This window comes from Marmota monax, unplaced genomic scaffold (genome assembly GCF_021218885.2).
Source record: "Marmota monax isolate L192 unplaced genomic scaffold, Marmota_monax_Labrador192_F-V1.1 WCK01_AAM20220418_F8-fsc00001, whole genome shotgun sequence".
Lineage (NCBI taxonomy): Eukaryota > Metazoa > Chordata > Mammalia > Rodentia > Sciuridae > Marmota > Marmota monax.
Window position 1 is genome coordinate 610,681 of NW_026693777.1, and position 12,521 is coordinate 623,201.

General features: G+C 40.7%; 1 long non-coding RNA gene across 1 annotated transcript in view; it reads right to left on the reverse strand.

Annotated features, from left to right (window-relative positions):
* Positions 1–321: 321 nt before the first annotated feature.
* LOC124104487 (uncharacterized) overlaps positions 322–12,521 on the reverse strand; it is a 40,797-nt gene continuing 28,597 nt past the window's right edge. Inside the window, exon 3 of the long non-coding RNA XR_009228338.1 lies at positions 322–1,778. This is a non-coding gene — a long non-coding RNA (uncharacterized LOC124104487). The remainder of the gene's footprint in view (positions 1,779–12,521) is intronic.

The window sequence follows — 12,521 nt, forward strand, 5'->3', positions numbered from 1 at the left end:
TAATAGTTTTTAAAAATATTTTAGTTGTATATGAACACAATGCCTTTATTTTTATGTGGTGCTGAGGATTGAATCCTGTGCCTTACATGTGCTATGCAAGCGCTCTACCGCTGAGCTACAACTCCAGCCCCAATAATTGCTTATAAATAGCAGTAACGTGAAGGTTTTTGGGGTGGCTCTTTACAAGAAATTTGCTATGAAGTTCATTTCAACCACATTGAAATGACTGCTCCAGTTATCTCTTTGATGCTATTTAAAATCTTGTTTAAGAAGCAAATACTTAAAAAATCACTGATAGGTTCCTTAATCCCCAGTATGTTAGAGAAATAAATTCATTTTCAAGAGACTAAGTCACTTTGTCTCATCACTTTCAACTGAGCTAGATAGAACATTATTAGGTTTCAAGTTCAGTTCACATCTATGTATTTATTTTATTTTTTTTCAAGCATATAAAGCAGGGTTTATTTTAAAAGGGGTAACAGACTTCTCCCGGGAGGGAGAAATGGGCCATTGCTGGTATCCTGGTATCCTAAGAAGCGAGGTGTTCTGTCCTTTTTATATGTCTAGGCTTCCTTTGTTCTCCTGCCGTTTCCCCCCTTATCTTTCTCCTTCCTGTGTTCATGACTAGGCCCAGAAATGCTCACATCTATGTATTTAAAGACCTTTTGTTGTTGTTTTGTTTTGTTTTTGTACTAGTGATTGAACCCAGGGATCCCCAGCTCTTTTTATTTTTTGAGACAGGGTCTCACTAAATTGCTAAGGCTTGAACTCTCAATCCTCCTGCCTCAGCCTCCCAAATTGATGGGATTACATGTGTTCGCCACCATACCTGGCCTAAAGTCTTTTTTTTTTTTTTTTTTTTTTATGGTGATGGGGATTGAACCCAAGATCTTCTGCATGTAAGGCAAGCACTCTGCCAACTGAGCTGTATCCTCAGCCCTAAAGTTCATTATTAAAGGAGATCTCTTGTGGTATTTATGACAACATCAGAACAGAAGAACATCAGTGTCCTGATACATGCAAATGGAATTCCTGAAAATTCTGTCCATTTGGCTGTTGTAGAGCACAGTGGAGTGCTGCGCTGGGAGAATGGGATAGAGTCATCACCTGTATGAAACAGGTTCCTTTGGAGGTAGCTATGGCAAGACCTCGAAAAGGTAAGTCCCCCATCTAGACTTGTTACCTAAGATGTACTATAATAATATAGTATATCACCTCCTATGTCCATCTTTTTTAATGGGCACTAATAATTCTTTGGAAGTAAATTGTTCTTGAAGTTTCTTCTTTTCAATGACCTTGCCCTAGAACCGAAAGTTACATTTTTTTAATCCTGTTCCGTAGCTGACATCTATTACTATTGTTCGTACGTATATCCATTTTCTAAAAAAAGAATCATTCTGTGTACACTTCTTTGTAACATTTTTTAATCTGACAGAAAATGAACACTTTTTCTTGTTCTTATAGTCTTCTACCACTTCTTCCTTATGTATTCTATTATGTAATCATAAAATGTAAGTTTATAAAAAGAATCAACTAGCTTAAATTACGGCATTGCTGTATATCATAAAATACTATTCACATATTTTTATACTCAAATTTCTCCTCAAGGTTTGCTTGTGTTCAGAAGGAAATTTGTGTTTCAGGAAGCTGTCTCACTGATAATAGCTATTGGCTCAAATTAAAGGTCACGTCCTTTGGCACTTGGTCCATTCTGGCAGGAGTGGTCAAATCCTTAATGAAATGGGTATTTTCCAAATCAGGCCCTCTGATCTCTGCTCCTAAAGAAATAAACTCTGATCAGACCATGTTTTTGATGAGAACTGCTGCTTTACACCGATAAAGAAGTTTTTTTTTTCTTTTTTTTTTTAAGTCATGTGATTCTTTTTGTTCCTTGACACACCAAGGGAAGTTTATGTGAGGAAATCAGTATTGAACAGTTTGTACTGTTCAGATGTCAATAGGATACATTTTTCTTCCCTTGCCAGTATTACTGCAGATTTTAACTCCATAAAGATTTCAACTCCATCCATGTTCTGGTCTCATTGTTTGTTTCTTAACCTCTTCTACTCTTGGTTTTTGGCGTCTGTGAATGGCCATCCTGAACCTCTTTAATTGCTTAAAACTGCTCTAATTTCAGGATTTCAAACTTTGAAATTCCTCATTTGGACCATGACTCCCTTACCTGCCCTACTTCTTCAACCCACCCACCAGTCCCTTGACTAGTTTTTGGGCCTGTCCCTTCCAAGCCTACCAGGCTTCTATTGCCCATCCCCATCTGGCTTTACTTCCTTCCTCCCCACCTTTTTCACTCCACCCCTCAAAGCATTCATATGAGGAACTGCTTCAATAGCAGTCCAGATAATTTCATTCTTTTCACCTCCTACGTCCATCTTTTCAATTCCAGACCTACTGTAGAGTAGCCACATTCTACTTTCTTCAGTCCTGTATACCACCGTATTGCTAAAAAAAAGTCATGAAATTATGCTGTTGGAACTTCACTCTCATTTGAAGGTCCTTTTTATCCATTTTGCATTGAATTCCTTTACAATCTTGAAAAACAACTAATTTGAGGTTCTTATTTTTTCTCCTGTAAGTGGTGAAGGTGAATGAATCTGAGTGGCCACAGGCTACCCAGGAGATGGTCAGTTGCAGTACTTATCAAACTTTAATGGGTACAGAAACACTTGGAGATCTTACTTAAAATGCCAGTTGTGGGCCAGGCATGGTGGCACATGCCTATAATCCCAGCAGCTCAGGAGGCTAAGACAGGAGGATAGTGAGTTCAAAGCCAACCTCAGCAATGCCAGTTTTAGGTGAGGATATAGCTCAGTGGTAGAGTGTGTGCTTAACACCAAAGAAAAATATGTCAATTCTGATTCAGGTGTCCCTGGTAATGCCAATGCTGCAGGTCATAATTTAAGTAGTAAGGGCCTCATTGAGCTCCAAGATTATTTTTTTAAAAATAAAAAGGGTAACACTCATGATTCTAAGTCATAATCATATTTTTCATTCCCAGCAGACAACTAGAAACTGAAAGCCATGAGCCTCTCCAGCAATGTTTATCCTTTCCTATCCTGAGGCTTTTCTCCCTTTTCTTTCCTAGGTTTCCTTTTCTACTTGCTTTCATACTGTCCCTCCTTGCTGAGTTGGGATCTTGTTCTTTCAGTTATCTCTTCCCACTGGCTCCTTCCCATCTACTTACAAATACCTTCAGACTTCTGGACTAATAAAACTGTGCTTTCCCAGGGATAGTTTCATAGTGAAATTTCACAAAGGACCTCTCTCTATGCCTAGTCTCTTTCCAATTCCACATTTGCAACTGACCATCATCTCTGGGTAGCCTGTGGACACGCAGATTCATTCACTTTGGAAACAACTCATTCATTTGTAAGAGTGTTACTGGTAATAGTAAAATTAGAAATAAGTAACTGTTCAAATTGAAGGAAGAAATAAGCAGTTTTAAATGTTGCAGTAATTAAAATAATACTTCATGTGTTAGCATAGAATAAATACAAAAGCAACTATGCCATATTTTAAATAGGAAAGAAGATAGTTTTAGAGGAAAACGTCTGAAAGGAATGACATTTTATTGATTCCAAAATGTTAACAGGTATCTCTGGGTATTGAGGTTGCAGATGAATTTCACTTCATCATCTGTATACTCTGAAATTTTTAAAGTATGTATAATAGGGAATTACAATAAGACTCTTCTGTAGGAACTGAGGCACAAATACAGTAGATAACCTGATTCCCAGGTGAGTGTGAGGCAGACCCCCATATATAGATTTTGCAAAAGGAATGAAGAAGAATCTGTCTCACAACTCTGCTCTCTGAGTCAGATCAAAGATATAAAGGAGTCAGAGAAAGAAGAATGATAAAGATGTTTCCTTGGAGAAAGCTGCTGCTATGCTCTGAGTTCTTTGGGTGCCTCTAAATCAAAAGGCTCCAGGAAACATGTCTTCATACTAGGATTTAGAGCTCGTAGTATGGGGGGGACTCAGAGAGGTGATGCCTGAGAAAGTTGAACTGTAGATAGGGCCTGACTGTATGACTGGAAATATAAAGGATGACAGAAAGGCTGGCAAAAAGCATTGGGATGGAAGCCAGGGAAGGCTGCTGCCTTGAAATTGGCCTTCACTGCCTATTTCCTGAGAGCCATATGGGTACCAACAGTGGGAAGAGAGTTGCCTTAGAGCTGTCTTGAACTAGAAGGAACTTTATGGATGCCTAGGGATTGAGGAAGGAACTGCAAATGACTACCTAGATATAAAGACATAGTGACCCACCAGAAAACCACTGAAAAATTTTCAAGAAAAGTAGCCCAGAGAGGAAGCATAGGCTTTAATTACTTGCCAGGCTTGAGACACCAGCCTTAAACATTTGCTAAGCCTAGAAAGCATTAAGTCACCCACCCCTCACCTCTCCTCATCTTAACCCTCTACTGCTTATCATCCACCTGGCTGGAGCAAGAAAAGAAGCAAGTAGGGGAGGAACTAAACTAGGAGTGATTAGGAAGGAAAAGTCAGCCATGCTCCCACCCTATTTACACTGAAGGCTTTAGCCAACCTAAACTGGCAGAGTAGAATGCTGTAATGCTGTTTGAAATTTTTGTTGTTTTAGAACTTGATATTCTAATTTCTGAATTAAGACTGCACTTATTAAAGTGACATTGTACTATGAATGCATAGTACAATGCATAGTACAATCTAAGGGGAACAGAGAAGTAATGGGAACTCTAGACTTTTTTTGGTCCTGGGGTAGCCCTACCACTGCGATACATCCTCTGTCCTTTTTTAAATTTTGAGACAAGGTCTTGCTAAGTTGCTAAGGGTCTCACTAAATTGCTGACTGGCCTTGAACTTGCAATCCTCCTGCCTCAGCCTCCCAAGTCACTGAAATAACAGGTGTGTGCCCCTACTCCCAGCTGAACTGCTAGTTTTTTTTTTTTGTTTGTTTGTTTGTTTGTTTGTTTTTGAGTACAGGGGATTAAACACAGGTGCACTCAACTCATCCCCAATCCTTTTTTTATATTTTAGAGACAGGGCCTCACTAAGTTGCTGAGGCTGCCTTTGAACTTACAATCCTCCTGCTTCAGCCTCCTGAGTCACTGGGATTATACTACTGTGCCCAGCTACTAGAATTTTTATCTAGGAAGAAAGAGCAAAGGAAGAATGGGAAAACAAAAATCAAGTTATATCACAATCTGTTCATAATGCTTGTTGCCAGAAGCCCCCTTATGATTTCCTCCTCCATTTCTTATCCCCAAAAAGGTAACAGGTCTTCTAATAGTATAAATTTGTTTTTGTCTGTTTTTATATTTTGTACACATGGAATCATTCGGGATTTTGTTTTATTTATGGTTTCTTTTATTCCACATTTTGTGAGGTTAATCCATGTTGTTGCAAGAAGTTATACTTCATTCATTTTTATGCAAATGGTTTTATTTGTTACTTAAACCATGGTTTTCTCATGCTGGCCTGACAGCACCAGGGGTGTGGGACAGGTTGCTGAACTATGGGTGACAGTAGTAGCCAGCAGATTAGTGACAGAAGTGAGAAGGTACTGCATTCTGAGTGCCTATCACCTGATTCCCAAGAGAATATCATGCAGCCCAAGTACAGTGTTGGATTGAGAAGAGCTGAGGCAGGAACAGTCTCTATGTGTCTCCCCACTCTGGTGAGAATGGATCTCACATGATACAGAGCCCACTGGAAGGCTCCAGTCCTGTTGAATTGAGCAGACTAGTGGCAGCACCTTTTGCTTTCCTTTATTTATTTCCTGCAGGGCTGCCTATCTCAGGTCTCCCTTCTTCACCTCCCAGGCCTTTGGCAAAAGTCACCATGATTCCTGGGGAGAATCCTGCAATTCCCAGACCTTTCCTGGGATCAGTGTCTGATCTGATAGAGGTAGCCTATGGGACCTGGTTTCCCAAAGTTCTGGCAGATCCTAGCACTTGTCCTGAGTTCCAATGCTGCTCACTAGAGGCCGTCTTAGTGGCAGTGCTCTGTGCATCCAGCCAGTGGGAAGCGGTGCTCCAGGACTTAGCGGTTAACTGCAATGATGTAGCAATTGAGCCTGGGCTTTCTGCTTGGGGAGCCTCCTCTATTCAGTGATCTCCTGCACACTCCTGGATCTGGAGCCATTCCTCAGCCCCCTGGTCCCCACTGCACTGAAACAGGCCCTGGAATCTGCAGCAGGTCAGCATCCTGGAAGATGTTGGCCGAGGCCTGCCTGTGGCCCTGGGCTTCAGTGGGGGCCTGCCAATAGGACAGCTCACTCACTACAGGGCTGGGGTGCCCATTGTGAGCACGCTGGTTGCCCAAGGCAGGCCGCACGCAGTCTAGAGCTGGCCCAGGCCACCTCAATAACAGTCAGGTTTCCCCAAATTCATTCATTTGTATTATTATATAATCTTCTATAATATAAATATACCACAATTTGTCCATTTACTGATAAGCATTTGGATAGCTTCCAATTTTTGCCTATTACAAACAATCCTACTGTGAATAGTGTATTATTTTTAATAATGAGGTGGGAAGCTCTTAAAATTCTTGCAAATAATCTCTTTTCTTTTCCCACTATTACCATCCTAGTTTAAGTCTTCAAAATCTTTCACTTGGATATCAGCAGCCTCCTCATTGATAACTATAGCTACAATTAATCATAAGTATTACTACCAGGTTATCTATCCAAAGCATAACTCTAGTCATGCCACTCTTACTCAAAAAATATTCAAGGTGTGTCCTAGTCATTGCCCTAGGCAATGGCCTAGCTTGTCCTAAACTCAGACCCTCATTTTCTTTCCCTGCTTCTCTGTTCATGCCATTCCCACTTCATGTTGCGCCAAAGTACCACCCACTTAGATGCTTCTAACATCTACATGCTTCTTCAGCTGGCAGTCTTAATTAAATGCCTTCTGGCTCATCTGCATATAAGGTCATTTCCTTATTTGCAGTGCTCTGTTGCAGTCATCCTGATGGCTTTGCTTTCATTCATCTTTCATCTTCCTCCCTGAACTCTGGTGGGGACCCCATCACGTTCATGGTGTGTTTCCTACAGCAGCTAGTGCAGCTTCTTGTCCATAGAAGGGGCACAGAGAATGTTGCTGAAGTATTTTGGAGAAGTTTTTAGAAAATGTCTTCCTGATTTTTACCTCTCATGCCTACTTCTCCTTTGAGTGAATTCCCCTCTCGCTCCTTGGTATTTTGTTTGAGCTGGCTTGCCCAGGAACTTAGTCTGTGGTATCACTGATCCTCAAGAAAATAACTTCTCAATACTGCTTTCTGTAATAATACCATTTAACAACCTTCCTTCTCTAAATGAATTAGAGATAGGGTTAGGGTTAGGGTTAGGGTTAGGCATCTTGTACGTACATGGCACTGTAGTAACCGGAATAAAATTTGCTGTGCAGTTGCAAGACATCATTCCAGAGTTTTAATCTTTTTCAATATATTTTTTTTAGTTGTAGATGGACACAACACCTTTATTTTATTTGTTTTATTTTTTTGTGGTGCCGGGGATTCGAACCCAGTGCCTCACACATGCTAGGCAAGTGCTCTACCACTGAGCCACAGCCCCAGTCCCAGAGTCTTAATCTTAAGAACGTTTTAATGTCTAAATCTGCTGTCTCGGGGCTGGGGATGTGGCTCAAGCGGTAGCGCGCTCGCCTGGCATGCGTGCGGCCCGGGTTCGATCCTCAGCACCACATACAAACAAAGATGTTGTATCCGCCGAAAACTAAAAAGTAAATATTTAAAAAATAAAATAAATAAATAAATCTGCTGTCTCTGGTTGATTTTTAAAACTTGCATTTGTTTCACCACTATGGATGAAATGCACTTTGAGTGAAGTTTGGGAATGTCAGCTGAAGTTCAAGTCATTTCAAAGCAAATAGAAGATAAAACTGGAGCACTGTCTTGCTTTCCCATCAGTAACTGAATTCTCAAGAACCAGTTCCTGAATTTAATGACTGAAAAATATAGGTTAAAATGACCAGAAACCTCATTTATTTGCATCCTTTCTCATTCTCTCCATTTACCCCAAGAAAACTTGATTCTTCTGAGCATCAGAGATGACTTAATTTTGTGGTAAGAAAATAGGAATTAGGGGAAGCCAATTAGGAAACCTCAAGGAAGAGGAAGTGTCTCTAGGCTGAAAGGAAGGCTGTTGAGTCTTATTTCCTCTTTGTTCTTGACTCACTGTCTTGGTGCCTAGCCAACTTCTGCATCTCCCTTTCTTTTACCTGATCAGGGAGCTGGGGTGAGGGAGAAATAGAGTAAATAAAGTCTAAATAAAATTCATAAAGATCCCAAGATGTAAGGAAACACCAGAGGTGGGAAATATCAGTGAACTGAAATTTGCAGTTTCATTCCTCTATCCACATCATGGGTGAGGCTGCATGTATATAGGACAGGGTAGGTAAGAACTGGCTGCTTTCCAAAGTAGGAAGAAGATAGAGTTTCACTTCTGAATAATTGCATGTGCAGTACAGATCTGTGTAGTACTTGGCTTCATTCCTTTTTTTAAAATATTTATTTATTTTTTAGTTGTATTTGGACACAATATCTTTATTTTATTTACTTATTTTTATGTGGTGCTAAGGATTGAACCCAGGGCCTTGCTCATGCTAGGCAAGTGCTCTACCGCTGAGCCACAATCCCAGCCCGACTTCATTCTTTAGTAGGGATAGAACAAAGCAAACTAACAAATAATCCAGTGCTTCTTCACCAGTGCCTACTTCTTTCACAAAGAGAAGCTGACTTCAAGTCTACTGGTAAATGGCTTATTTTCACTGAAGTGGTGATCTTTATGTTTTTAAAGTGGGTACAGAATGCTCCCTTATTTGAGAGAAGAAACTGAGGTTGTGGGCACCAGGTAGTCTGTGGCAAGGCTCAGATTCTGATACTTAGCAGAGCCTGATGGTGTTCAAAGCTCAGGATCTTATCTCTCTCTTCCCCATTTTATTTTTCACTGGAACATTTGCTGTTCTTTCAAGCTATGAAGGGCTTCCGGTGTTATCATGCTTAAGGGGAAGTTATATGTTAAAAACCACCAACGGCTAAGCCCATACCAGCTGGTGTCTTCCATTGCCTCCTTCCAGTTTCTGGGGAGACCTGTGAGAATTCTCTTTCACACAGTCCTGTTCATGCCACTCTTAGGAGAAACAAGAAAGCTGAGCATTGGGTCTTCATTTAAAGCAGTATTGGGGAAAACAAGAGAAACATGAAAAGTTATGAGGATAATACTTAAGTTATATGAGTATAATACTTAAGTTGTTATAGATAAAAATCAAGGGTGAATTGAAAAGCTAAAGGTTTGAGCTCTATAGAAGGGGTTTATGGATAATTGTATTTAAATGTCATTTGGATTGAGCTGATAAAGGTTTATTCCCTTACAAACCAAAGGAAAGCATTTGTCATTTTGGGTAATGGTTGAGACTCCAGGCATAGAATAACAGGTACCTATGACTGCTATGTTGACAGACACTGTATTGTACCCTTCATTGGGACTAGAAAGTGAGAAAACCACACTCACACTAGATGTTATGGACAAGATGGCTGAGGAGCATTATTTCACTGGCCAAGTAAGGGGTTTGAAGGGCATATGAATAGAAGCATAATGAAGTTACCTCATATAAGTCACAGAAATCACACCCTGGCCCACATTTGACTTCTCCTTAGCCCATAAGTGATAGAATTAGAATGCAGATAAATCACCCTTTTTTCCTTCTCCAAGACTCATTCAGAATTACTGTACTCCTAGGTAACCAATCATAACTAGTATAGTGCAGGAATAACTTGCAGGCCTGAGATTGATCTTAGAAAGATTAAAACAATGGAAAGATACAAATAGGGTCAGGTTCTTGCCCTCAAGGAGTCCTCTCAGGAGGCTCTGGACTGGAGAAAGTCTGGCCAGGGAGCTGGGCAGAGTCCTATTTCCCTCTCATTTTTTACCCAAAGCTGTTATATCCCTAGCTGTCCTGGCCACAGTTGTCTTTTGGGGCTCCTTAACATCAGGAAATCTCAACTCTTCTAAAATACTCTATGATCAGTATTTGTAGCCAACTCACAGGGCATTGTTTCCAATTCCTGCTAACATCCATGGAAACCCAGGCCTCATTTTTCTATTCCCTTGGCTCACTGAAACTGCCAGCAGAGTGCCTTAAGCTAAGGGCTAAATTCTTATCTTGCCTTTAAGCACCATATGATCAGCATCTCAGCAGTCACTGGGAATCTACACTGCTATTTCTTACCTTTGCCTGTGGGTAACCTCTACCTTCCACCTTCTTCCACCCCCGGGGAGAATATAGGCCTTGCCAAACAGAGGCCCCCAGGAAATTTTCCAAGACTCACGAGATGTCAAGTCATCTCTAAAATTTTTCAAAAACCCAGAAAGTCATTTCAAAAGCCTAATTTAGTGCCCCCCTGCCCCAAAGAGAAAGATCAAATTTTCCACACAGACACAGCAAATCTGCCCCACAGGCTCATGTTAAAGCTGCAGAAGTATTGGTGCCCAGACTACAGTGAAAGCTCCCTGACCCAGGGGGAAGTCCACCTGGCTAAGCAGCTTAGCTGCTGCTTGGTGGCCAATGGCACACATTCATGAAATCCACTTACAGGGGATTTCCCTTTGCACTGGAATCAGCAAAGGTTTTGTCTTTCTGAAAGATTTCCCAGAGGAATTCATTTGCCTATGTGGAAAAACTTAAATTTGTATTTCTCATTTAGTCATAAGTCTTTTCAAATAAAGAAATACAAACTGGGTGCACACCTATAACCCAGCTACTAGGGAGGCTGAGGCAGGAGGATCAAAAGTTAGAGGCCTACCTGAGCAACTTAGTGAGACCCTGTCTCAAAATTAAAAATAGCCTGGTGCAGTGGCATGTGCCTATAATCACAGCAGTTTGGGATGCTGAGGCAGGAGGATTGCAAATTCAAAATCAGCATCAGCAAATTAGCAAGGACCTAATCAATTTAGCAAGACCCTGTCTCAGAATAAAAAATAAAAAAAAGTGACGTGTGGATGTGGTTCTGAGGTTAGTGCCTCTGGGTTCAATCCCTGGTACCAAAAAAAAATTAAAAATTAAAAAATAAAAAGGGCCAGAAGAGGTAGAGCACCCTTAGTTTCAATCTGTAGTACCACTCTCTCTCTCTCTCACACACACACACACACAAAAAAAAAAAACATAATACAAGTTTTAAATACTGAGCATGTACATTCTGTGAATGGTCTGATGCTTACTTTATGCTAGGCCCTGTTTGGTTTAAGGAGATGCTGGTGAGCAAAATACATAAGGCCACTGCCCTCAAGAAGACTGTGGTTCTAATCTAGCTTTCAATCTGTTTGTATTGAAAATGAATTTGATTCCATCCAGGAAGTATACTAAAAAGTATTAAAACGTACATATCATGTTTTATGCCTCAAAATTTGAATGAGCTGGGCATGGTGGTGCACACCTGTAATCCCAGCGACTCAGGAGATTGAGGCAGGAGGATCATAAGTTTAAGGCCAGTCTCAGCAACTTACTGAGGCCCTAAGCAACTTAGTGAGATCCCATCTCAAAAAAAAAAAAAAAAGTGGGTATGTGTGTGTGTTTGTGTGTGTGTGTACGCATGTGTAAAGAGCTGGGGAGGTAGCTCAGTGCAAAGTGTCCTGGGGTTCAATCCCCAGTACCAAAAAAGGAAAGAAAAAAAAAAGTTCAAATGTGTGAAATAATTCTCACAGCCTGCAGGGTGTGAAATATCCCATCACTATAGGACAGTGAATATCCAGAATCATGTCTACAAAGGAAGCAAAAGATTGCAGCTATGAAAACATTTCTCAGTGTTCCCTTTCTACAGTTTTCTGTTCAATTTAATAGTCACTGTTGAACTGTTATGAACCAATCCCCATGCCAGGGGTAGTGGAAGATATAGAGATGAAAAGTACCCAGCCTCTGCCCTGCCACTCTTGATGAAACCCACACATCTGACTCTAAACCATGTAATTGCCAATATCTGACCCACAAAAATGGCCATCTCTAACTCAGAGAACACTTAACCTACCATGCATGAAACCCTAGGTTTAATCCCCAGAACGGGGAAAAAGGCCATCTCATTTGGTTCAGACTATTTAAAGATTCAAATAATATGCCCTGGCCATATAAGTAAGAAAGAGATCACTGGCAGATTTGGGCTTCTTAGAATCAATGATCCTTAAAGGAGACAGGAGCTTGGGGAATGAGGGGTGATCAGGCAGTGCAGCTCAGAGCAGTGCCAGTATTATCCAGGAATAGAAATAGGAGAATGAAGTACAGAAGAAAAGGCTGAAAACATAGGTTAACAGCTTTGAATGCTAAAGACTAGATTTTATTCAACTAGGCATGGCAACACACACCTGTAATCCCAGCAATTTGGGAGGCTGAAGCAGAAGGATCCCAAATTCAAGGATAGCCTGGGCAATTTAGCAAGACATGTCTATAAATTAAAAAGGGATAGGGATGTAACTCAGTGGTGAAGCACCTGGATTCAATCCTAATACCA